Genomic DNA, 24,656 nt, shown 5'->3' on the forward strand with positions numbered 1-24,656 from the left:
AGTCAAGATGGAAAGATAAAATAGAAAAAGTAAACATGCTGTATAATACCACGAATGTGTTCGTTACAACTGGAGTATTTGAAAAATCTCTGGAACGTGTTCAATTAATAACATGAAGCGCACAATATTACTATCCTTTAGTTTTGCTAGAGGTTTTACTAGCTGTTGAAGGCTACGAATGATTAATACAGCCCATGAAATTTATTTCCTGCATGTCTCAGGTTCGTAGGAATCCGGGTAATGAGATTTTCCACAAGGCGTGAGAAGGTGTTGTGAGGCTGCGTGGCGCGAGCATTCGCAGACCACCCGCGGTGCCGTTGCGTGTGGAGTTGTCCGCACACGGAGAGATCTGTGGAAGCATGGGGGAACAAAGAGAGGCCACAGAGAAGTTAATAACAGATCCCTATCTGGAGAGCAGCCAGTGTTTGTATTAGAAATCGTGCGTGATTGTGGATAGTGGCGCATCGCGTAATTACTTGTAAAGAGTAATTAGGGTGAGATATTGGCTGCCTAATGAGGAAGGCTTTCCTCGCGTGGCCCGCTGACTCAGCGGTGCAGATGCTGACACGATAGGCCGCCCCGGTGCTGCACCTCGCGGCAGGCCGGCGCCACGTGGGAAAACTTCTGCTGACTCGTTGCGCTGGCAGCTCACCAAGAGCTACGATTGTTTCCATTGTGGAAGCAACTAACGGTCCTCAATGTGTCCTGTTAAAGACAATGGTATGTAAAATTATACTAAAATCTCTTCTTGGTTATCTCTGTGTCTTACATTCTCTGGCTGCCTTTGAAAACACAATTTGGGTAAGATACACACTTTTCTTTCGTTTATACTATAGGCTCTGTAGGATAGTGCCTACACAGCCTGGTTATTAACCTTACGGAGAAACTCCCGAGACACTACTGAACGAAATTCATTTATTGATTTATCGTAAGACACGTGCCTCACATCGCATATGGCGGCAAAACCGTAAATTACTGAGAATTACACTTTTGTTAACATGGAAAAGTATTGCACTTGCAGCCGCGCGGGATTAGTCGAGCGGTCTGAAGCGCTGCAGTCAGGACTGTGCGGCTGGTCCCGGCGGAGGTTAGAGTCCTCCCTCGGGCGTGTGTGTGTGCGCGCGCGCGCGTGTGTGTGTGTGTGTGTGTGTGTGTGTGTGTGTGTGTGTGTGTGTGTGTGTGTGTGTGTGTGTGTTTGTCCTTAGGATAATTTAGGTTAAGTACTGTGTAAGCTTAGGGACTGATGACCTTAGCAGTTAAGTCCCATAAGATTTCACACACATTTTATTGCACTTGCACGACGTATTTTCTCCACGTTATTTGTGCCAGTACCTACTCGGAAAAGTAAATAGCCGGCCGGTGTGGCCGATCGGTTCTAGGCGCTTCAGTCTGGAACCGCGCGACCGCTACGGTCGCAGGTTCGAATCCAGCCTCGGGCATGGATGTATGTGATGTCCTTAGGTTAGTTGCGCTGATGACCTCGATGTTGAGCGCCCGTAAACCCCCCCCCCCCCTTAGGTTAGTTAGGTTTAAGTAGTTGTAAATTCTAGGGGACTGATGACCTCAGATGGTTCAAATGGCTCTGAGCACTATGGGACTTAACATCTGTGGTCATCAGTCCCCTAGAACTTAGAACTACTTAAACCTAACTAACCTAAGGACATCACACACATCCATGCCCGAGGCAGGATTCGAACCTGCGACCGTAGCAGTCGCGCGGTTCCGGACTGAGCGCCTTAACCACAAGACCACCGCGGCCGGCGATGACCTCAGATGTTAAGTCTCATAGTGCTCGGAGCCATTTGAACCATTGGAAAAGTAAAGAGGGTCAGAGGGAAAGACTCGATTGTTAAATGCGGTAGACAATCGGAGGCAAAGTAAGTATATTTCCCCTAAAAGTTGACATTTAGTTTGTCAGTCGTTAGTGGCTTTTCCATAGAATAACTAAACCAACACGATTAATGGCATGAAGAAGGTAAGTAGTGCACAAAGTAGGAAACTAACTATTGAACGAAAAGTACATTCAGTTCAAGCTGAAAGTTTTTTTTTATTTTTTTTTTTAAACGCGTGGAAAAGTAAATTTGAACCGCCCGATGGGTATCAGTAACATTAGCAGTCAGTCTGAAATTTTAACACCACTTGACAAAAGCGTTGATGCCGGTGAACTGTGTGGTGACAGTGGTGGTAGAGTTTTGAAGTGGTTGTTGTTGATATATTTACTTCTTCCATTTCCGTGAATAAATAGCATCGATCTGATTTGTGTAGTTGTAATTCTGAGGTGACGACGGCATTTGAGTTTCCCTTCTACGTATGCCTTTCCCCATCTAAAACGCTACACCACGTAAGTCGAGGTTGTTTCTTCCCCCGCCGCGATATGGTTCCCTTTTCGCATCAGAAAGATAAATGTAAACGAAACGCTAAATTACAAGCACGGATATTTGTTTAATTTATTGGTTCTCGGGCCTTGCCCATTGAGTCGGCTCAGTATTAATGTCACGACGATACGAAAGTAAGGACAACACAACACCCCAGTCCCCGAGCGGAGAAAATCTCCGACCCGGCCGGGACCACTGTTGATACGTTTTGTTTTAGGTAATTACACTCCTTGTAATATAGAATCTTTTGTAGAGTAACAATAGCCTGTGCAAACCAAAAACGTCGAAAGTTGAAAACAAACGAGAGGGGAGTGGTACGGAGTTGGTAGATGACAGTGTTTGTGTGTGTGTGTGTGTGTGGGGGGGGGGGGGCGGGGGTGGAGGGGGAGGAGGGAGGAGGGGGTCGGTATAGTCTCTAGTCTAGGGCGCGCCGTTCGCCGTCCGATGACTGTATTAATGCAAGTCTCAACGATAGTCTATCCTGTGTAAGCCTTTTCATCTCTTCATGACCACTGCAGCCTACATCTATTTCATCTTGCTTAGTATTGCCTAAAACTTCTCTTCTGGTAGCAGTGACGACATGAATATTGTGAACGACGACTGACGTTTAATTCGTTTTCATAATCAACACGGAAGAACGTCTCTCTTGTTCTTAGATTCGGAAAGTAAGGCAAAAATGTATCGAATTATCACGCCGTGGCAAAAATGATGTATTTACGGTTCATCCAATTTCTCCGCATTCATCTAAGATAAAGCAGAGGATATTTCAAAGCACAAAAAGAGAAAGTCTGACAGTCGCACACCGTCACCTTTCTCTCTCCCGACACAGCTGCTGTTACACGAAGCCCTAATTTTAGCAGAATCATACTAGGGCTATAAACACTCGAATAAGAGCCAGATAGACACAGAGTATTGTAAATAACTTTGTAACTCATGTCGTTACTTTTCCTTTTCACCACTTTAAAATTATTTGTAATTTTAATTATTCATTGAACTTACATAATGGAAAATTATACTCGGATGACCCAAAACATTATGACCACCTGCTGGATAACATTTTTGTCCGTCTTTGGAACGAAATAGATCATTGTTTCTGCCTATCGTTCGTAGGTTTGTGGAGGTATGTGGCATTAGATGTCTATTCGCAGGTCATGCAATTCGCGTGAGTAACGAGTCAATAATTTGCGTACGCGATGACGGCACCCGACAGCGACCTACATGGGTCCCATAGGATTTGCATCAGGAGAATTTGGTCGCCGACGTAGCAACGTGAGTTGACTACAATGCTTCTGAAACCACTGTAGCACAGTTCTGGCTCCGAGACGGGGACAATTACGCTGTTGAAAGATGACATCGCTTCGGAGGAGATATCAAGCATGGAGGGATGCAGGCGGCTCGTAGCTATCAGCGTGTCTTCGGTTACTACCACAGGTCCCACACAAGTGCAGGAGAATGCCTCTCACAGCATAATACTGCTCCCACCAGCCTGCGTCCGTGGCACGTTGCATGTTTCGAGCCACCGTTCACCTCGATGACGGTGTTTGTGGAGACGACCATCGACCTAGTGTCATAAAAATGTGATTCACCCTAAGAGCCGACACGTTTCCAATGATTGACGATCGAGTCCCGATGGTCTCGTGTCACGGCAATCGTTGGGTCAACATGTGAACACGTAGGGGTGAGTTCCGCAATGTACGACGAACGGTGTGCTCCGAAACACTTGTACGCTTTCTGTCGGTGCTTACGACAATAGCACGTGAACATTCGACCGGCTTTGCCGTTTTCGAGATACTCGTTCACAGGCTTTGCGTAATAATAATTTGCCCTGTGTCAAAGTCGCTTATCTCAGTGGATTTCCCCTTTTGCAACCCATATTTTCACAAGAATGATCCCCCGCCAGTGTCTCTCCTGTTTACATATTTTTGTTGCCGTGTCACGTGGCTACAGCTCAATCAGGCGGCATCCAACGCCGCCGTGGGAAGTGGCCATAATGTATTGGCCTGTCAGCGTATAACTTTGTTGTAGTATCTGTGTAAGTTCTTTCTTGGATACATGCTTGTAATTCATTTCCTATTTCCTCCATTATGGACCCATAACCATATTGCTATTTAGACTGATTGTCCCTCTTACTCAGTCACTTCCCTTTTATTATTGTTGAGTTGTTTATACTGTAGGATCCTTGTGTCTTCAATATTTGAAGACGACTGTTTATTTATACTTAAACCTTCCCCTTCTGTCATTCCTCAATTCCAAGATGTCAACCATTACATTGTCAAATTGTCTCCCCCTTCTTCCTCTCTGAAGATCTATAAAAAGCGTCCTCAATCCTTTGTTTAGTATTCTTAAGTAATTAAATATGTGGTGTACCAATTTATTAATGGTATACCAATTCATCTCACTGTTTTTAAATTTTCGTTGCATTTATTATAATTAATTTGTTGTACTAACTTCTGCGAGAACATCCTTTATTACCGCACACAAGCTGGTTTCTCTGCAACCTGTTTAGTCCCGTCGTTTTATTCGCCGTTAACCCTAAGGTTTGTCTGAATCAGCTCTCTCTTCTTAGAAACTGGTAGCTATCCTCTTTGTCAGAACAATTGCTGCAGCCAACGTCATCAGCTATCTTTCTTATTTACTCATACCGAGACCTGCACTGCTAGTGTTTCCCACCACCATCACATCAAATACTGGCTCTGAGCACTATGAGACTCAACTTCTGAGGTCATTAGTCCCCTAGAACTTAGAACTAATTAAACCTAACTAACCTAAGGACACCACAAACATCCATGCCCGAGGCAGGATTCGAACTTGCGACCGTAGCGGTCTTGCGGTTCCAGACTGCAGCGCCTTTAACCGCACGGCCACTTCGGCCGGCGCATCAAATACTGATACATTATGTTCTTTACTAGGCATTCCTTCTCGCTGACCCGTTACAGAATTTATTTATTCATTCATGACACATCAGTTCATATGATCTTGAGTAGTTTCCTGTGACACCACACGTCATAGGATTCTAATAGTTTTATTTTTGTCTTCCTCACAGTCCATGTTTCGCTCTTACACAGAACTGTGCTCCAAATATAGCATTTCAAGAGTGTTCTCCCGGCTCTAACAAATATTTCTGGATATTAGTAGTTGCTTCTTTTTGTGTAGAGCCCAGTTGTTGCTTTGTAGAATACTTGCTTCTATCTCTTTCTGCATCTCACTCCTTTATCTGCTGAACTTCTGTCAAACAATATTTATTAAGTTCATCAGCTCCTAAGCCTCTGAAAACGTTAGCTGCAATAATCTCATTCGAATTCTGAGGCTAGTAGGTATAAAATACAGGGTGTGAAAGGTCATCTACATCTTGTACAGAAACCAAATTGCAGCTAAATAAGTCGAAGAAAACGGAAGGGAGGCGATATTTAAAATAGGAGAGAAAAAGGGTTATAGTCTGTTCCCAATATTATTCAACCTGTACTTTAGCAAGCAGTAAAGGAAAAAATGCAGAAATTTGGAAGAAGTAATAATAACTTGAAAGTTTGGCAATGATATTGTTTGACGATAACATTGAAATACAGTTAAAGTCGGGAAAGGACTCGGATGATAAGTTGATCGCTTCAAATGGCTCTGAGCACTATGGGACTTAACAGCTGTGGTCATCAGTCCCCTAGAACATAGAACTACTTAAAGCTAACTAACCTAAGGACATCACACACATCCATACCCGACGCAGGATTCGAACCTGCGACCGTAGCAGTCGCGCGGTTCCGGACTGCGCGCCTAGAACCGCGAGACCACCGCGGCCGGCCGAAGATAAGTTGAATTGGATAAATATTGCCTTGCATACATCTTATAAAATGAATGTCAACAGAAGTACAACAAGTAAAATGGAATTCAGTCGGGACATGCTGAGGAATCAGATTAGGAAATCATACACTGGAAATAGTAATGTTTAGTATTTGGGTAGTAAAATAAGTAACGATAGCCAAAGAAGAGAGGATACTAATTGAAGATTGGCAACAGCAGAAAAACCGTTTATGAAAAAGTAATTTGTTAAAATCCATTCCTATATGAAATGAAGATCAAGCTGCATTTCTGTCTGTATGTTCGGGCTAGTGCCAGGAACTATAGTACTCATTTTCATACGGTTTTCACTAATAGAAAGAGGGAGGTTTGTGTAAATAATTTATTAATATTTCGTGCAAATTGGCTAAATCATCATGAATTAGTACGTCGAAACTCTGAAAACGATCCCATTGGCATCTAGCAGCGGAAGGCAGAACTCCTTGGAATGACGGTAGCTTGTGTGGGCTGGTACTGCAGACGGATAGGTTTAAGCAAATGTCCTGTGTCCCTTGAGTGCCCTTGCCACTGCCGGCATACTTTTCTTCTCAAAATGCAAAGCACAACTAGGTCGTTTCTTGACAGTGGATGCTTCGTACCAGTCTTTTGTGCCAGGAGGTGGGTGCTAGAGATGGACGACTGGCAAGTGGCCCTATTTCGCACAGAACTGGCTCTGTAGTCGACCGTAATGGGTGGCACTTTAGCTTGCAGCTCTCATCATTGCCACGAGATCTTGTTTGAAACACAATTTAAATGTAGGAACAGACAACACTCGTGCCTCCTGAGAACTTCCTTGACGCTCACTGCTTTAATCGGTTGTGCTAGATTAAAGTGATATTATTCAATTACGTAATGTTGTTCACTGAATTTTGATCATATCTCTATGCGTTGTCCCATAAATAAAATTAGCGCTACGCAAGACAAGTCGTTCAGCCACATACTTACTGGTAACCACGGGAAGTCAGAGCAGGTCAGTAGTCGAATATAAATTTAAGTGTCAGGAAGTCTTTTCTGAATGTATTTCTCTGGAGCGTATCCCGGCATAGAAGAGAAACTTGGACGAAAACAGTACAGACAAGAAGCTTTGATGTGAGTTACTGCAGAAGAATGCTGAAAATTAGATGGGTAGTTCAGATAACTAATAAAGAGGCGCAGAATCTAAAAAAGGAGAAAACAAATGTATGGCATAATTTGACTAAAAGAAGGAGGCACATCGTGATGCATCTAGGAATCGTCAATTTGGTAATGTGCAATGAGGACGGGAGGGATAAAAATTGTGGAGACAGATCAATGCTTAACTATAGTAACTAGATTTCAATGGATGCAAGCTGCAATATATCTGAGAGTGTAAACTAACATGGAAATCCGGATCAACACAGTCTTCAGACTGACTGCCAGAAGAACAAGAACAACGAAACTGGGAATTTAACAACCTCATCAGATCTTGTGAGAAATCATGAACTTCTTGTACGCAATTTTCTTGTACTCGTACCTCCCCCTATAACTTGAAATAAAATCACATAGTACTAATTGCTGAGTCTGTTACCACTTCAGGGCTTACCGCGTGTTTTGGTGCGGGTGCACGTGTAGTCACTTTGTGCCGCGGCTTGCACGTAGTCTGCGGACGGAGTGTGCCGTTACCGCGCCAGAAACATGAGGCCGCCGGCCACGCGAGGCCCCCCGCCTGGATTCCTGCGCGTCTAGCATGCAGCTCGTACAAAACCGGTCGTAAGTGAAGCCCGGCCTGACGCAGTACATAAATCGCCGCGCGCGTCTCATTAGCAGGGGACGCGCGTCCCGTCGCGTCTAGCCCGGGCCGACCGGCTCGTTTGGCGTAATTGGAAGTCTTCTTGCGGCGGCCGGATCGGATTTACGGGCAGCAGGCTCGCGTTTCGCCCGCAGCTCCGTCCGGCCGGCCCGTTGCGGTTTGCTTACAACGCGTGTTCCGACAGCCTGCTGCGCCAATTTCGGCCGCGTCGTCCGCATCGGCGGCGCCGTGTCGCGGGGCCGCTAACAACGCCGCCGTCGGGGGTCCCGCCGCGCCGCCAGCGGCTGCCGCCAGAGCGCCGCCTCACGCACGACGCTAGCTGGCCAGCGGTGGGTTCGTTCAAAAACGCAGCACCAAACACGGGCTTTCCCTGCTTGCGTCATTTTTCACATCATCAACTACGTTCTGTACGTCAGTACGAAACTACGCGGCAGGAATTCGTAGGGGCTTTAGAAAGTTAAGAAAGTTACACACACGCTCCACGCTAAGACCATTGCGCACCTAGAGAGGCACATTGTTAGAAAAGTGTGATTCAGCAGCCCCTACCAATGTCATTTTATCCAACCCCATGATAATATTGTTGGCCAGTTCGCTCTGGAGGTGTGAAGTACACTGTCAAAATGTCGCAAAAAACTGTTAAATTACACAAAGACATCTTAGACGTATTGTACAAATTTTATTTATGAAACTACACTACTGGCCATTAAAACTCCTACACTAAGAAGAAATGCAGATGATAAATGGGTATTTATTGGACAAATATATTATACTAGAACTGACATGTGATTACATTTTCATGCAGTTTGGGTGCATAGATCCTGAGAAATCAGTGCCCAACAACCACCTCTGGCCGTAATAACGGCCTTGATACGCCTGGGCATTGAGTCGAACAGAGCTCGGATGGCGTGTACAGGTACAGCTGCCCATGCAGCTTCAACACGAAACCACAGTTCATCAAGAGTAATGACTGGCGTATTGTGACGAGACAGTTGCGCGGCCACCATTGACCAGACGTTTCCAATTGGTGAGAGATCTGGAGAATGTGCTGGCCTGGGCAGGAGTCGAACATTTTCTTTATCCAGAAAGGCCCGTACAGGACCTGCAACATGCGGTCGTGCATTATCCTGCTGAAATGTAGGGTTTTCCAGGGATCGAATGAAGGGTAGAGCCACGGGTTCAAATGGTTCTGAGCACTATGGGACTTAACTTCCGAGGTCATCAGTCCCTAGAACTTAGAACTACTTAAACCTAATTAACCTAAGGACATCACACACACCCATGCCAGAGGCAGGATTCGAACTTGCGACCGTCGCGGTCGCGGGGTTCCAGACTGTAGCGCCTAGAACCGCTCGGCCACTCCGGCCGGCTACCGCAATGTCGCCAAACACAGATGCGAGCATCATGATGCTGTAAACAAAATCTGGATTCATCCGAAAAAATTACGTTTTGCCATTCGTGCACCCAGGTTCGTCGTTGAGTACACCATCGCAGGCGCTCCTGTCTGTGATGCAGCGTCAACGGTAACCGCAGCCATGGTATCAGAGCTGATAGTCCAAACGTCGTCGAACTGTTCGTGCAGATGGTTGTTGTCTAGCAAACGTCCCCATCTGTTAACTCAGGGATGGAGACGTGGCTCCACAATCCGTTACAGCCATGCGGATAAGATGGCTGTCATCTCGACTGCTAGTGATACGAGGCCGCTGGGATCGAGCACGGCGTTCCGTATTAGCCTCCTGAACCCACCGATTCCATATTATGCTAACAGTCATTGGATCTCGACCAACGCGAGCAGCAATGTCGCTATACGATAAACCGCAATCGCGATATGCTATATCCGACCTTTATCAAAGTCGGAAACGTGGTAGTACGCATTTCTCCTCCTTACACGAGGCATCACAACAACGTTTCACCAGGCAACGCCGGTCAACTGCTGTTTGTGTACGAGAAATCGGTTGGAAACTTTCCTCATGTCAGCACGTTGTAGGTGTCGCCAGCGGCGTCAACCTTGTGTGAATGTTCTGAAAAGCTTATCACTTGCATATCACAGCATTTTCTCCCTGTCGGTTAAATTTCGCGTCTGTAGCACGTCATCTTCGTGGTGTAGCAATTTTAATGGCCAGTCTGTACTTTAGCACATGAACGCTGCGAGCCATATATTAATCATTTCATCGGGTTATATACCGGAAATTTGTTACTTGTACCGTTCCCATTTTGATATTTGCTATTTAACTTCGTTGTTTATAATGATGGAGAAACACAGCAGAAGGCTATGTTACCTAACCATTTATGAAAGATTAAATACTATAAGCGGAATAAACTTACAGAAACATCCAAAACCTATATGACTGCGCCGATTAGAACTCAAAGAAAACTCGAAGACTTTTGGATAGCTATGACAGAAATAAGGTATATCTTGGTTCAAAAATACCTTGTTACCCATTGGCAATTCTCACCTGTATTATTTATAGTATGATTCCATTTGCTAACAGTCGCCCAAAGCTCTGAGAGAGGATGTGTATCGATCATGTCGTTGTCACCTGCCTGGATACCGTTCCTAATACAGGCGTAGTACGGGTTGCATAAAACGACTTCTGTAGTGGCAGCTGAAGCACCCTGTACTCCTACTTTCCGACTTTGCTGCAGACACGCACTGAGGTGAAAAAAGCCATGGGATGACGATATGCACACATGCAGATGGCGACAGTATCGCGTACACAAGATATAAAAGGACAGTGGATTGCGGAGCTGTCATTCGTACTCAAGTGATTCATGCGAAAGGGTTTCTGACATGATGAGCGCCACAGGACGGGAATTAACAGACTTGAACGCGAATGGTAGTTGGAGATAGACGCATGGGATATTACATTTTGTAAATCGTTTGGGAATCCAGTATTCCGAGATCCACAGCGTTAAGAGAGCGCCGAGAATACCACATTTCAGTTGTTACCTCTCATCACGGACAGTGGCCGACGGTCTTCATTAAACGGCCGTGGGCAGCGGCCTGTGTGTGGAGTTGTCAGTGCTGATAGACAAGCAACAACACATTAAATAACCGCAGTAATCAAGGTGAGCCGTACGACTAAGACAGTGCAGCGAAATTTCGGGTTAAAGGGCTATGGCAGCAGACGACCGTCGCGGGAGCCTTTACTAACAGCACGACATCATGTGCAGCGCTTCTCCTGGGCCCGTCGTCACATTGACTGAACCATGGACGACTGGAAAACCATAGCTTGGTCAGATGAGTCGCGACTTCTGTTGGTGAGAGCTGGTGGTACAGATCGAATCTGGTGCAGACCTGACGAAGCTATGGACCCAAGTCGTCAACAAGGCACCCTGCAAGCTGGTGGGGGCTCCGTAATGGTATGGACTGTGTTTATATGGAGTATGTGGTCCAACTGGATTACGTGGAGACCATTTTCATCTATTCATGTACTTCACGTGTCCAAACAACAATGTAATTTTTATGAATGATAGATAACGCGCCAAACCATAGACCCACAATTGTTCGCGACTGGCTTGAAGAACATTCTGGACAGTTCGAGTGATTGATTTGGCCAACCAGGTTGCCCGATATGGATCCCACCGAACATTTATGGGACATAATCGAAAGGTCAGTTCGTGCACAAAATCCTGTACCGGCAACACTTCCGCAATTATGGATGGCATAGAGGCAGCGTGGCTCACTGTTTCTGCAGGGGTCTTCCAGCGACTTCTTGAGTTGATGCTACGTCGAGCTACTGCACCATGCCGGGAAAAATGAAGCCCAGCACGATGTTAGGAGGTATCGCATGACTTTTGTCACTTCAGTGTAGTTTTGCTGTGATGCGGATAGTATGTGCATCACAGAGTGGTAATGAAGTGGTGTGGCAATTGGAAATGTATTCCAGAGTGGCAGCACGCGGGCAATACGATTCTTGTGTAAAAACGTCTAAGTAACACCCAGATTCACCGTGAAACTATGGCGGCGTTTGAACTAAATGCAATGTCGCGTCCAGCCATAGTGAAATGGTGCCAAACGTTTGACCAAGGCCACAGGTGTGGGTGATGCTGACCGGGAAAGATGGCCATCGACATCGACCATAGAGAAAAATGTCCAGGCAATTCAAGACGAACATTGAACATTTCGTGGATGGGAAGCTTGAGGGGAGGGGCACAGGGGAGAGGTATTTTACAACGATGAACACGTTCAGAAAGCGGTGCTCGGATGGCTCAGTGACCAAGGAGCGGATTTCCTTAGTCTAGGAATTGAAGTACTTTAGAACGTTCCAACAGTTGTTTACAGAAACTTGGTGACTACAGTGGAAAAAATAGTTTCTTATATCGCTGTAACTTTTAAATTTAGAGCAGCATCCGATAATAGTTACTTGGTCTGCAATGATAATGTGTAACTTACCTTCACATAACCAATTTATAGAAAATTGTGGCCGCCACTGTAACAGAGATACAGACGGAAAAAATTATACTTAAAGATTCTCAATACCTGCATCAGTGATTAGGAGGCTCCCCACGGAATATTAATTAAATGAATAGGAACTAAGTGTAAACTCCGCGCGGAAATAATAATAAAAAAATTTTTTTGTGCATTGTAACCTCTGAACAAAATTGGCTCCCATTTATAATCTCTGTGCAGAAATGCATTCACATTTAATGTTCCCACAAAATTCTTTTCTCATTTAATGTGAAGTTCGAAACAGAAAAATTCCTAAACACCAAAATAATAAAAAAATTCAGTAACCTGGTAAAGTTTATGACGACAGCAGCGCTGCGCCTCGGCCCTGTATTCTGAATAAAAAAAGCAAAAATTCTTACCTCAATAAAAACTGCGAATATATCTGCTCTTACATAAAAAATTTTCGGCACAGCTCCGTGCAATGCTGGCCTATGCTTTGTGATTCATGAAAGGAATAATTATCCATTGGATATATTCTTTAAATAGAAATGAATGCTTTTTTTTTAAAAAAAATATTACTTTATATTATAAAAATTATTATTGGGGCGTTTTTTTAAAAAGAAATTGGATGACAGTTAACATACATTACTAGATATGCGCAAGGCTGCTTCTTTACCTTCTACAATAATACTCATCCTCCAGAGTCTCGACCAGAGCAGACTGCCGACACGCGCAGACTGCTGCCGACTCACGCATACTGCATACTACTGCAGACTACAGAAGACTAATGCCGACTAGCGACAAGCAACAACTAACTACATACTGCTCTCTGGTCAGAGACTCTCCTATGCCTTGCCTATTGCAGGCAGCGCATATAGCGCATTCCTCTTACAACATTAATATGGTATTAAAGTTCCCACAAGACACTTCCTAATATCGATACTAATGACTGCAAGTGGATTCCTTTTTCATAACTGCGTTAACTTAGAGGACACGGTTTTTATTGTTATGCTATAGGAAACACATTCGTTGGATTAATCTAGGTATCTCCAAATTTCGCTGAGGTAGACATCGTCTTATGAAGCACTTCGTCTAATTGCCACATAGATCAGCATTCAAATGATGATGCAACAGTCTTAAACGCTCATTTAGTGAAGGACTTGTGGCGGCTCCAGACGTACTGTTCAGTATGTTTATATACGTTTATTTGATTTTATTGACCTAATGGTATTGATGAACTGGTGACAGACTACGAATCCAAAGGTCTGTGGTTCGTATCCCAGTCGCCGTAACAGTTTACTCTGTCAATTACCGCTTTTTTCTGCTCGCAATAGCATTCTTAACGTAAAAAATGTCAAGTTACATTCTTGATTGAAGTCCACAGCAGGTCGCTATACAGGCTAAACCACATAAAACCCGCACCGCAAATATTGCTGAAATGGAAAGTGCTATTGACGCACAGTTTACACAGAATGGATTTTTGATAATCAGGGGCTCGAAGTGCTAGCCAATAAAGCGATTGTAATAATACATAGAAACTGCATTTTTTGTGAAAACATACACTTTTTTTAAAATGGAACAATTCCAATTGACATCGACAGACTAAAAGTAGCGTAAATTAATGTGTCAGTATTGTTTGTCGCAAGATTTTAGTGCGAGTCGTTTACGAGATATCGTGTTTTGAAGAGTTCTGACACCGACTCTTGTACAACACTCGTTCTAGTACACATTAAGGAACAACACAAATGAATAAGCTAGTTAGGTGGATTGTGACTAGTAACGTGACAACTGACCATCATAGGCTGTCTTCAAAATTGCCACCCGCAGCGGCAAACACGCTTCAAGTGTGGTATGAAACGACTGCGGCACACGTGCCAGCATTTCAACGGAAACGGCCGAGCAGGCACCAATAATACGTCGTAACATATCATCTGGTGCACTTGATATGTCCTAGCAGACGTCTTTCAGCTGTCCCCACGGAAAAAAGGAGTCTACAGGCGTCAAATACGGGGAACAGGTCGACCAGGATACAGGTCCTTTGCGTCCAATCTAACGATTTGGAAACAATTTTTGAAGACATGCTGTAGTATTTCTTGCGCTATGCTCTGGACATCCATCATGTTGGTAAACGGGTTCCTTCTAGACTGCAGAATAATATGTTCTACTATCCGTGGAAGATGGTCTGTCACGAGACTGAGATACTTGTGCGAATTCAGTGTTCCGCCTGTGAAATACGGACCAATGAGCTGATGTTTCTCTATCCCACACCACACTTTTACACTCCATGGACACTGACGTACCACCTGTAGAAGCCAATGGGGACTGTCAGCAGCCCAGTAGTCCATGTTTCGGCGGTGTACGAGGTCATTATTGGTAAATTTGGCTTCATCTCTAAGGAATATATATGATATATCTGGAGTATCCTGTCTTTGCCCCTATACAGAAGATAACACGATTCTCCAATTCCAGGCAGCTCATGATGGAGAGAGAATGGAACCTATGTTGATGGATAACGGATCTCCACCAAGAACATGAATTTCCCCCTCTTCCGTCGTCATCTGTTTCCCTCTGTTACGTTGTCTTGTGTTACACGGACACTTTCACGTAACTCTTTGAAGACGTTGGTAAATAAATGCCGAGATGGTTGACGTGTATTAGGACATCTTGCCGCATACACTGTACAAAAGCGAACTGCATTCTTCCTACTCTCTCTACACACGATGAGCATGGCGGCTTTTTCTGCATTGGTAAGTCCCGTCGACCACTCACGACCTACTGTTTGGACTGTCACACGCTGACTGACTACCAATTTTTTTCTTAAGAGTAAATCGCCATTTCACAATGTGTTACTATATTTATCTTTTGTACTATCCAGGTAGTATAAGAGGGAAGCGTGGGAGGTAAAAATCATAGAGGGAGACCAAGAGATGAATGCAGGAAGCAGATTCAGAAAGATGTAGGTTGTACTAGTTACTCGGAGATGAAGCGGCTTCCACAGGGTAGAGTAACATGGAGAACTGCATCAAATCAGTCTTCGAACTGAAGACCGCAACAGCAATAGCAACTGATTTCGGCTTTTATTCCATTCTCAAGTATAGTGCTGTAAGTTAAAAATGGTTCAAATGGCTCTGAGCACCATGGGACTTAACTTCTGAGTTCACCAGTCCCCTGGAACTTAGAACTACTTAAACCTAACTAACCTAAGGACATCACACACATCCATGACCAAGGCAGGATTCGACCCTGCGACCGTAGCGGCCGCGCGGTTCCAGACTATAGCGCGTAGAACCGCTCGGCCACTCCGCCCAGTTGCTGTAAGTTACTAAACCATTATTACGTCATATGTGTCAAGGCAGTCCAAAGCTGGTAAAAAAAAAAGACTAACACAGGTCAAAGATTCTTCGATCGTTCAAAATGGTTCAGATGGCTCTAAGCACTGTGGGACTTAACATCTGAGGTCATCAGTCTGTAACGCCGGAAATGCATATCCTTCTATTTCCATCTATTGTACTATAGATTTTTCCTTATTTTGTCACCTGAAGATATGACATTTGTCTCTTTACATATTGTAATTGTTTTACTGTTTATATATATATATCTATATATATATTTATATATATATATATATATATATATATATATATATATATATATATGCATTTATGTTGGTTTGTTTTGTGAATATTATTTGTATTTATACGCTGGGTCTGGCCTAGGGAAAACTATGCTATCGAACGAATACATCGATAGGTCGTGTGGAGAACAAAAGTGTTTAGGATCTTTGGTAGTGTTAACTCTGTCGCGTGGAGCGCGGGAAGAGAGAGAGTCTGCCTAGAGTAGCGAGTGGCGCAGGTGTGTTGTGTGACGCTCCCGCGAGTTGCCGCGCTTTCGGGGTTTGGCAGCATGTAATTGCGCTCGACTTGCTATGATAGTTTCTGACACGGTGTCGCGGACGGGAAGCATTAGCTGGCGCACATCAAGAGCCCGTTTCGCCTGGTGACCGTGTCGAGAAGAAGGCGCGCCAACATCCAGCTTCTGCAACAGCGACGGCCGACAATGAGCGACTGTCGCCTCCTCCTCGATCGACGGCTTCAAACTTTCAATCAACCAACAAGGGAGACTGGAGGCACGTGAAGTTTTAGAACTGTATGGCAGACCTCAGCTTTTCAAACCGTTCAAATCACAAAATTACAGGAACGTAGCATGAACCTTTGTTGCTCATTGTCCCAAGTGTGTTACCAAGCAGGGTCCCTTCCTTTTCCGGAATGAACCCGAGTGTCGTTGAAATTCAAACGCCAGCATCATTCGATTTCACTGCTTTAATTTCAATGTTCAGTTAAGGTATTCATAGCTGGCTACAATACTTAGATTACACAAGCACAAATTAAGAGTGCGAGTTTTGTTACCGTATTTTAGCTTACCTGTGACTGCAGCTCAGCTTGGTACATACTAAATTTTACTATTGTTAATTGTTCAGAATCATTTAATTCAAGTTCAAAGTTAAATCTCTTATTTCTAAATTGCGTAGATTCAAGTAGCTTTTGAAATGATTGTTGAGGTAGTCCAAGACTAACCGTATTTTACTGAAAGAAAGCTCGCTGTTAACTTCAGTCACTAAATTAACTTTCGATTTTCCGGTTTTATTAGTTCTTTTGCTAAATTAAGTCAGAGTGTAGCGAAATTTATTACTTCTGACAAACCTTCAGTTTTCACACTACACGTGTCAACCTTCAGTTGCCACGCTTCTAGTGCTAATTATATGTGTAATAACCTTTCTTTTTCAGTTACTATAGTAATTGTCCTTAGGACTGGCGACCGTAATTTCCCCCAAATCTCAAATATCTGATTAGCGCCAATTAATTGTTAACGTGACGACCGCACATTTACTTTCTTTATTAACTTTACCCCTTTTCAAAATTAATTTCCACCAGTTTCATTTACATTTTTCCTTTCATTTAGATGTAACCCTTTCCTCCCTCTTTACCGACAGATTAACTTCGGTGACGATTGCTTTTCCCAAATTTCCATTAGGTACACGCGGTTTAATTTTTCACTGTCATTAAGGTCGATAAGTGAGGGGGAGGTTACAAGTCCCCTAGACTTAGAACTACTTAAACAATGCCCGAGGCAGGAGTCTAACCTGCGATCGCAGTAGCAGCAGCGCGGTTCCGGGCTGAAGCGCCTAGAACCACTCGGTCACAACGGACGGCTTCGATCGTTCATCTTAAAGACAAGGTAGTCTTGTTTACCTGCTTTGGACTGCGAACTGCGACGACGACAGCTTCGCTGATACAGGCGTGAACTGTAGCACACCATAGTAATAAAAATTGGCTATATCTTATGTGGTAGTCGGACGTGAACGGAACACGTTAAGGTAAAGAATCATTTGTGCCTCCTTTACTTCGAACCGCAGATATATTAGCGGACAGAAATCTTTGACGTTTGATCCAGCAGTCGGCTTCGCTATAAAGCACCAAGAGTGACAACAGGCGTTCTCGTCTCTTGCGTACTGATCGCAGTACGAACGCCGGCTGCTGCACTCGACAGCTCTACATGGATTGTTTAAAAGTAAATTTACGAACGTAGACGGGACGCGCAGAGACTGGCACGGTTGATAATTACAGTGTGACCAATTACCACGATAGCTAACGCTGCTGCTGCGGTGTGTTACTGATATCTGGCTATATCTTTTATTGGATCGGTGTCGCCTGTTTATAAGTAAGTATCCGGCCGCGGTGGTCTCGCGGTTCTAGGCGCGCAGTCCGGAACCGTGCGACTGCTGCGGTCGCAGGTTCGAATCCTGCCTCGGGCATGGATGTGTGTGCTGTCCTTAGGTTAGTTAGGTTTAAGTAGTTCTCAGTTCTAGGGGACTGATGACCACAGCAGTTGAGTCCCATAGTGCTCAGAGCCATTTGAACCAAAAGTAAGTATTCTGTAAATGGCGTCTCACCATTGTTTATGTAGCATTTTTCGCTTACTTTGGTCTGGCTACGTGTCTACATGCAATGCCACAATTTCTTGGCCGCCGAAGTGGCCGTGCGGTTAAAGGCGCTGCAGTCTGGAACCGCAAGACCGCTACGGTCGCAGGTTCGAATCCTGCCTCGTGCATGGATGTTTGTGATGTCCTTAGGTTAGTTAGGTTTAACTAGTTCTAAGTTCTAGGGGACTAATGACCTCAGCAGTTGAGTCCCATAGTGCTCAGAGCCATTTTTTTGAACAATTTCTTGGAGACTGATACTCTAGTCAACTCGTAATCACGTTCATAGTTCTGACCGGGAACAGTCTACAAAACAGTGTGCTGTCCTTCAGCCAGACGGAACAAAACCCAATATACCTCCACCTTATTACTATGGCAATATATGCTTGATCGTATGTGGCAAGGCAAATGCAAGCCATCCTCTACGAATGACTGGCGTCGCTGTTTTCCTGACGTGCATGTTTGACCCATTTATCGCTCACAGAACAAGTCTAGAACATGGCAGGTCGGTGGTATGTTCGTTGATGCCTTACAGACTGACATACAAACCACGCGAAGTGAAAATCCCAAGGAACGTATCCAGGCCCTACTTCACTGTACGCTATAAAGTTTCGGAGTTCCGTATGTACCTTGTGATAGTCATATCACACTGAACACTGTCATAACACGTAAATTTCTGTAATCCTAATCATTTGTGTATTTCCAGCTACTTAATCTTTGGTAAAAGTTATTTTAGGCACTGTACTAGCCTTTTGAGTGTTGTGATAATGAGTCATCGGTATACTCGTTATAAGTATCTTTTAATTAGAGACATTCGGTGTAAATATGTAATTGTTTCATTGAATCACAGTAAATGAGAAATGGGTAGTTTTATACTCGTGCTCGTAGCCGCCTTCTTTTTGTCCGAGGTTTTCCTTGGGTAATGGCCGGCCTGTGGATGAGCTGTTCACGCCCGAAACGCACACGCACGGACGTCCGCGCGCAGCGCTGCTGGATATTTACGTGAACTGCCTGTAACACTTTATGGAGTGGATCGGTCGGACAGGCCTTGCCAGGAGTGCGTGAGATGGAGGGTGTGGCGTGGAAGAGGGGGACTTGGCCTTGATCTCGGAGCGACCGCGGGGAAAGTGAATACACGTCGTGACCCGAGGCCTGACCGCCCGGCAGACGGTCCTCTGCCACGCAACAGCTCCCCTGCAGCTGAGGGAGGCTCTTACCGCCAGTTGCGCTGCGTCCGCTGTTGTCAGGAAATGTACGACACATGTTCCTGAGAAGTGCGGCGTTCGCAATGTGTTATTCAGAGGGCGATCTCGGCGTGTCGCACACCCGTGGAGTGGCTGACACTCTCGCTCTCGACCTGTCTTCCAAGTCGAGTCAGTACCGAACTGCAGTTGGCGCACGACTACAAGCCCAAGACACTTACAGTGCTGTGAGTACCTTCTCTTTCACACGTGTATCAAAAATTCGACGGATAATTTGTTTATCATATCTGTCAGCGTTAAACTAAATTCAAGGATAGAGCATTTAACAAATGTTCTGACGAGATTGAGGAATGAAATCGACGTTGACTATGACTGATGAGCATTTTAGGTACACTTGCTGCGTATTCAACGCCAAATAAATTTCGAATGACTGGATGTCGCTCAGCCCTTCTCGCTTCTCTTGTACTGCATAGTGTCGTCACCTCTACTGAAAGTTATTTTTACATCTCTGTGAATTAGTGGCGTATTGTGCGGATACGGAACTAGTGAACCCGAAATGTGAACGTGATTGGAGAATCAGTAACACTCTAGGCACAGCTATTGTGCGCGACAGCAATTGACGTCGGATGTTACAGATCGGGAAATTTTTCACTATTTTAGACTTATCTTGAATTTTAAATTGGTACAGGATTTAAATGTCCGTGGCTGACTGCTATGTGAAGAACCCGCATTCGATTCCAGGTACTGCCGAGTATTTTTCCTTGGTGAGAGGACAGGTCCACGCAGTCTCGCGAAGCCAATTGAGGCATTTCTTGAGTGAGAAGTAGTGACTCCAAGGCCAGCAAAGCCGACTACTACCGGAAGAGTGGTGTGCTGACCCCACGCCCCTCCTTACTGCATCCAAATGACGCCATTGAGAGAGGATGGCATGGCAGTCGGTCGGTCCCGTTTGGCCCGTCTGTGGCCAGAACCGTGGGTCTTAGGTAGGATTTAGAGACTGCAGTAAAAATAAAGTTTCGTAAGCTTTATTTGGAATGAAAACGAATTCCGGAATCATTCATACGTTTCAGCAAAAGGAGTTGTGGATTATACATGTGTAATGAAATTCATTTTCAAAACTCGCGTCGAAGCAAGTATGCACAAACTCGTCTATGTATTTAATTACCACTTGAGGTCGTAAATACATGTGGAGCAGGACATCTCTCTACAGTTACCCTCTTGTACATACGCGTTCGTTCTATGCATTCGTGGTGGTAACTCGAATAGTAGGTATTCCATAGGCTTTTAATTAACATTTAGTTGATGTACAGTTTTAAGTTATTATGTGATTCGTCTCATCTTTGTATTCCCCTCCTTTTCAGTCACTGTTTGATTTCAACGCGTCGTCGTTGTTATGTTTACTCTTTCCAAAATATCTTTCAAAAATGTTTCAAATGGCTCTGAGCACTATGGGACTTAACTCATGAGGTCATCAGTCCCCTAGAACTTAGAACTATTTAAACCTAACTAACCTAAGGACATCACACACATCCATGCCCGAGGCAGGATTCGAACCTGCGACCGTAGCGGTCGCGCGGTTCCAGACTGTTGCGCCTAGAACGGCTCGGCCACTCCGGCCGGCAAAAAATATCTTTCGATTGTAGTTCACCACATGTTTGTAGCCTTTAATCACGGCAGTCAGATGTCTGAAAATGATCTTGAGCACCGGAAACACATTAACAAGGATAATAAATACTAAATTATATCCGAAATTCAAATTTTTCGTGCTACCAAGCAGCAGGCGAAGATCACGAAAAGATGGCTTAAAATGCAGCTATTGTCGCTCTGACAGATTGCCACGAAACATTTCAGAGTAATCATAGAGTTACGTTTCGTAAGAAATAACCTCTACATAGAGTGCGTCAATGTATAAAAATGTTATTACAGAGTATTCACGTAGTGCGGACCGCTAATATTTCATAAGCAGTTGTGAGGGAAAAGCCTGATGAAAAAACGCACTATTGAGGGAGACGTCTGACTGAATAGCGCACCATACCTTTAGCTGTCACGATAGCACATGCTAACTGGGCTGAAAGTGCGCTGTGACATCAGATTCGAGACAAGAATGTTAGCACTATTTCTTTTTCACGTAAAGTGCCATGTGGCACGTCGCGGTCTACAGAAGCCACTATTAGAAAAGAGCGTTTCACACATACTCACGAGAGTGTCAGTATGTAACAAGCGTTTGTGTATTAGTACTACAGGAATACCGTTTCCTAAAATCAGTATCACGAAATCAGTGTTAGCTGTCGACGTCACATGGGGATGTCTTTAGCTGATCAGAGCTGGCTAGCCGTATCGCATGTTAGGGAATGGGATCGGGTTGCTGAGAAAAGCAAATACGTAGAATGTTAGCTATTGTGTTCTTTGTGAAGGAGCTCTGAGAACAAAACCGTTTAGTCGTAACGACAGTGCAGCGTGGACAGGAAACTGCGGCTATTTCAGTCTCGTACAGAGTGCATTTATAAAAGAGCGTGCAGCCTGCTCCGTTGTTGTTGCAGAACTTATCGCTGTGACGTAAACTAATTATACGTAGGAACGTTACGCTGCAGACTAACTCTACGGTTGCCCTGCGGTGGAAACCGGCGCCGCATTAGTGAAAGCCGCTACGTGCCGCCGCGTCTATTTGACGAGGAATTTGTCAGACGGCCAGCTAACGTGGAATCGCAGCACGTACGAATGAATGCGCAAGGCTTGACTGGCGTAGCCATTTGTATTCTGCCTTATTGTGCCTTTTTACTTGATGGCCACCATTAAGGTCGCAGGACGGCTAATTTTTATGCGCGTTTCGTAAACCTGCCAGATTGCCTGTTACTGTCACCGCCGCGTAATTTCAAGGCTCCGTGATTGCCCATCCTGCTGTTCTGCCTTAGAATTGTCTCGTCAGTATTTTCGAATTAGAGGAGGAATCCATGCTAGACCCTCTAACACACCAGCATGTTGTAACGCGTAATCACCGGAACTCTCTACACACAAATCCGATTTACGCTCTTAGTCGCATTGTTTCTAAGCTCACTTTGGGAGAAATCTCCTGCGACAATAACTTATGATTCTGATTTGAATTATGTAATTGTTGTGGAACTTCTCAGTTCAGACTATGAACAGGCCGGACGTGAAGATTACCTTGCCTGAAGCATTGCTGCATAGAGTGGCGGTAAAGACACGTATGCTTGATTTGATGATTGAAATTAGAAAAGCAAAGTTTTAAAATGGCTGTTTGGTTCAGTGACTGTTTATAAATTAAAATTGAAACAATTAAGCCCTCAGTCACAAGCTTTTAGTCTCATCAACCAGGTTTCAACACTTCTAAAAGTGCCTTCATCAGAATTTAGGCATTTAAAGTGGTCTATAACATAATTGCAAATCTATGGGAAAATTTTTTTATATAAAAAAAGTGTAAGTACCGACTAACAATACAAGACAGAGACAGCACTTGTATGTCACGTATAAAATAAATAGCCGGCTAGAAGGGCTTTAGTCACAAAGTATTATACGTGACGTGTAAGTACTGTCTTTGACTTGAATTGATAGTCAGTACTTACTCCTTTTTATGTAAAAAGATTTTTTCTCATAAATTCGTAATTATGTTATAGATCACTTTAAAAGTCTAAATTCTGATGAAGGCATTTTAGAAGTGTTGAAACCTGGTTAATAAGAACAAAAAATTGTGACCGAGGGCTCATTTCTTTCAATTTTAATTGAAATTAGAGTTTAAAATGAGACATAGTTTATTCCTTTCTTTCGTATCGTCTTGCTGCTTATCCGTCAACATGGACTGCTGTTGACACGGTTTGTTCATTTTAGGATTCAATACACTGTTATCAGAACAAATGATTGGGGAGAATACTTAAAACTGCAGTCAGTCTGGACACAGCACCAGGCCAAAATAGTTAATACATCTGTCTCTACGTCGATAATGATACGACTGTTCCGAATCTCTGAACAGAAAGAGTACACATGGATATCTTGATCTTCAAGTACTTTTTACTTGAGTAAACATACAAAACATGTGATACTCTATTCCTGTGTGGTGATGTGCCTTATTAGTTAATTTTATGGACAAGTGATCTAGAGCGGAAAAGGTAAAAAAAAGAGGACCGCTATCTATTATATTTACTTAATCGTAATCGTAACCTGCATTTAAATTTTGGTCAGCACTCAGCGAACACATACGATACAGCTAACTAATGGAGATTTTCAGAGTTTGTCACTGTGGTTCAAATGATGTTTATATAAATAAGTTCCATTATGTTAAAGTAATTTGATATTAATGCGACATAAATATGACGACACAAAATTTAGCAAACGTACAGCAATACATACAATGCAGATCAAGCCAACACAGCTCAAGACAACGCAGGTCGTTAGTAGAGAGTAATGCTAAAGTACAATAACCACTCACATGCACTTCTTTATCAGCACGTTGGTATCATCTAATTCTTGTCGGCATATTAACATGACAAGTAAAATAATAAATGCATATTAAATAACAAAGCAGTCTGAGTGGTAAGTTGCTACGTCGTCAACGTAAGAAGTTAACGACTACCAAAACATACAGGTTGCAATGCGCCTGCATTTTTCCAGGTTGGGTTTTCGTTCGTACAGTATTGCTCTATGAATGACTGGCATTACTTAATAAAGGAATAAATGGGGATTATCAGATTAATTACAGTAACCTTCTGTGACTATTCAGGCACCTAATCACTTGTGTCTTTTAACGAGATGTGTTGTAGGTTTTTACGACATTCTTCAAGGCAATTGGAAAATACATTAAGCAATGTTTGAAGACAATCAAGTTGCAGTCCTTTCATCAGTGGAAAGAGAAATTCAGTTCAGGATAAAGGATAAAAATTCCTTCTTCTTGCAGTAACGAGAGCGTGTATCCTACCGGATGTGACTCACTGCTGATGGCGGTCGCCACGAGCTGTGCACGCAATGCCTCAACGCCCCCATTTCCGTCGTTTCCTAACAACTGCCACTACTACCTCGTCTCTCGTAGTCACCAAAACAGCACCATTTTAGTTTTGTGCGTCTATTGAAAAAATATGAGACATTATTACTGAGGCAAGCAACATGA

The sequence above is a fragment of the Schistocerca serialis genome, chromosome 1 (assembly GCF_023864345.2).
Source record: "Schistocerca serialis cubense isolate TAMUIC-IGC-003099 chromosome 1, iqSchSeri2.2, whole genome shotgun sequence".
Taxonomy (NCBI): Eukaryota; Metazoa; Arthropoda; class Insecta; order Orthoptera; family Acrididae; genus Schistocerca; species Schistocerca serialis.